This window comes from Microtus ochrogaster (genome assembly GCF_000317375.1).
Source record: "Microtus ochrogaster isolate Prairie Vole_2 chromosome 14 unlocalized genomic scaffold, MicOch1.0 chr14_random_1, whole genome shotgun sequence".
In the NCBI taxonomy this organism is placed as follows: domain Eukaryota; kingdom Metazoa; phylum Chordata; class Mammalia; order Rodentia; family Cricetidae; genus Microtus; species Microtus ochrogaster.
The window spans coordinates 17160411-17163383 of NW_004949096.1; positions in this window are offsets into that span (position 1 = coordinate 17160411).

A 2973-nucleotide genomic window follows, 5' to 3' on the forward strand; every position below is an offset into this window, starting at 1 on the left:
AGAGCTAGGAAAAGGGTGTTTTATGGACAGTCATGAACAGAGCAGGCAGCCATAACCTCAGGAAGTTGGCTTCACCCTCTTCTGGGATCAGTGGGTGGTGGGCAAGGCCCCAGCTTGGCCTGGCTTAGAGTTAATTACAAGTGGGAGGATAGTGAGAGAGTGGTTGGTGATCTTGGGCTGGTATCCCACTGGCCAAGATACCAGCTTGGCCTCCTCGGACACCCAGCCCGTTCTCGGGGAACTGGGGAGTGGCGTTGGGCGAGCTTGGAGGTGAGGTGCAGACAGGAAGAACCTGGGCCCAGCCCATTGGCTACTGTCAAACATATTTACAGTGGGGACGGACAGAGTCTGTGGGCCCTCACGGGACCCTTTCCAAGGTAAGAGGGATGGGACGTTGTGTGGGGGGGAGGGGGAGGGGAGCCTGGGATATGTAGTACAGTAGGGATTTGGGGTAGAGAACCAAGGCTTGCATTTGATCAGACCCGCACCAGCCCGGGCACCAGCTATTGGAGATGCTGTGGATCACAGCAGGGAGGATCTCACTGAGAGTGGGGTCTTCGTTCCTCACCCAGGAATTTCTACACAGGATGTGGGTGGGAGTAGAGGGTCACCCTGGAGAGACCTGACCTGGCCTTTCTTGTTCCACAAAGAAATCCTAGAAAGAGCAAGAGACTTACGTGGGTCACACAACTGAGAAGGCTCAGGGAGCGGAGCGCGCGCGAGAAGTCGGTGTGCTCAGCGCTCTACAGCTCTGCAGCAAACTTCAGGAGCAGAATTATCCTGGCAACAATCTCACCACTTTGGCAGCCTGGACCACTGTGTGCACAGCGTCTTAAATGGGCTTGGGCGCCATCTGTTGGCCATTTACAAGAATGACATGTTGCTGTTTGTCGCCCTGCCTATGCTGATTTCTCCCTCTTTTCCTTCCTTCTTCCTTCCTTCTCTCCCTCTCCCTCTCTACTTCCCTCGGTTCCAAAGGGACACTTAGATTATGAAAAGCAAAGGCTCAAGTACTGAAGAGAATTGGTGCAGGGACACAATGTAGTGTTTGTTTGTTTGTGTCAAGGCAGGGCTTCTCTTTGAATCCTGTCCTAGAACTAGCTCTTGTAGACCAGGCTGGCCTTGAACTCACAGAGATCTGCCTGCCTCTGCCTCCCAAGTCCTAGAATTAAAGGTGTGAACCACCACCCGGCCCACAGTGGAGTTTATATTTGGTCTTGAAAAACAAGATTATGACATTTTCAGAGAATTCAGCAGGACTGAAGAGCATCATGTTGTGCAAAATAAGTCAGATTCCAAAAGACAACAACCATTGATTTCCTCTCACATGTGAGCTCTAACATTTAAAAACATGAAGACAGGCTGAGAGTGATGTTGAGGAATATTTGTTTACACCGTAAAGATGTGTCTCTGCATAAGCCTCCTTCTGATTGGTTTAATAACTAAATGGCCAATAGCTAGGCAGGAGAGCTCGGTGGGAGTTCTGGGCAGAGAAGGATACAGGGGCACAGGAGATGCCACCAACATGTGGAACGAGTCAGACACACAGGAGGGAAGCGAGGTAACAGTCACGTGGTAGAACACTGAGTAAAAATATGGGTTAATTTAAGTCATAAGAGCTAGTGTGACGAGCCTAAGCTAATGGCCAAGCTTTTATAGTTAATAAGTCTCTGTGTCATTATTTGTGAGCTGGTGGCCCAAAGTAAAGTCCAACTACAGCACTCGGGAGGCAGAGGCAGGCTGTTCTCTGTGAGTGAATTTGACGCCAGCCTGTTCTACAGAGCGAGTTCCAGGTCAGCCAGGGCTACCTAGCGAGACCCCACCTTAACTGAAACCGAGGGAGGTGCACATGAAGGAGGTAGCTGCATTGGGAAGAAGGACGACAGGAGGCATGGGGTGATGGCAACAGGTGACCAACTACTTCAATTGCACCTGGTGGTTATACTTCAACTTGACAGGGCTTAGACTCATTTTGGAAACATAACTCTGAAAGGGTCTGTGACGATGCTTCCAGAAAGGTTTAACTGAGGAAGAGCGCCTCCCTGACAGTGGCGATGCCAATTCCACGGGCGTGGCCCCTGGCTGATTTAGTACAGTAACAGCCCTGACCAGCGCAGTGCAAGTCTTCTCACTCTGCTTCTGCACCACAGACGTTACGTGACCTGCGGCATCCCCATCTCACCTCCACAGCTGGAGTCGCTCCCTCCAGAGGTAGTGGACTGTGCCGTAGTGGAGCCAAAGCGAAGGCTGCCTCAGGATGCTAGTGTTAGGGATGTGTCACTGCGGTGAGGGAAGAGAAAACGTGGTGGTAAGAGCGTATGACAAGCAGATAGTATGTGCCGACTAAAAAGATAAACACTCCCCAGTGTTCGTTGGTCACTGGAAGTGACTCCCTGTAAGAGCACAATCTGCAGTTCTGCACGGCATGCACCCTACACGGAGAGTTTATCCATTTCTCCCAACGGCCCTTAGGAGGCAGGCAGCACCACCAGTTCTGGTGCAGATGAGGATAATGGTCAGAAAAGTCAGTGACCAGGCAAGGGTGGCATGTGTTGTGACTGACTGATGACGTAAGAGGAACTGATGGGCAGAAGCAGCAGAGGAGAAAACGGGGTGAATGGATGGGTACTGTGTACCCAGGATCTGCTGACCAGAACACGGCTGGGAGGAAAATCAAATGTCATCTGATAAGCAGAGGGAACAAGAGACTAGAAGAGCTAAAAAAAAGAACTCTAGTTGATGCTACCAGAAACCACAACATTCCTACATCTTCTAAAATGAGCATTGCCCCTTCACCATCATCATCCACTTCACCATCATACCATCCCCACCACCATATCCATCCCCACCATCATATCCATCCCCACCATCATATCCATCCCCACCACCATATCCATCTCCACCATCATCATATCCATCACCATCATCATATCCATCACCATCATCATATCCATCACCATCATCATATCCATC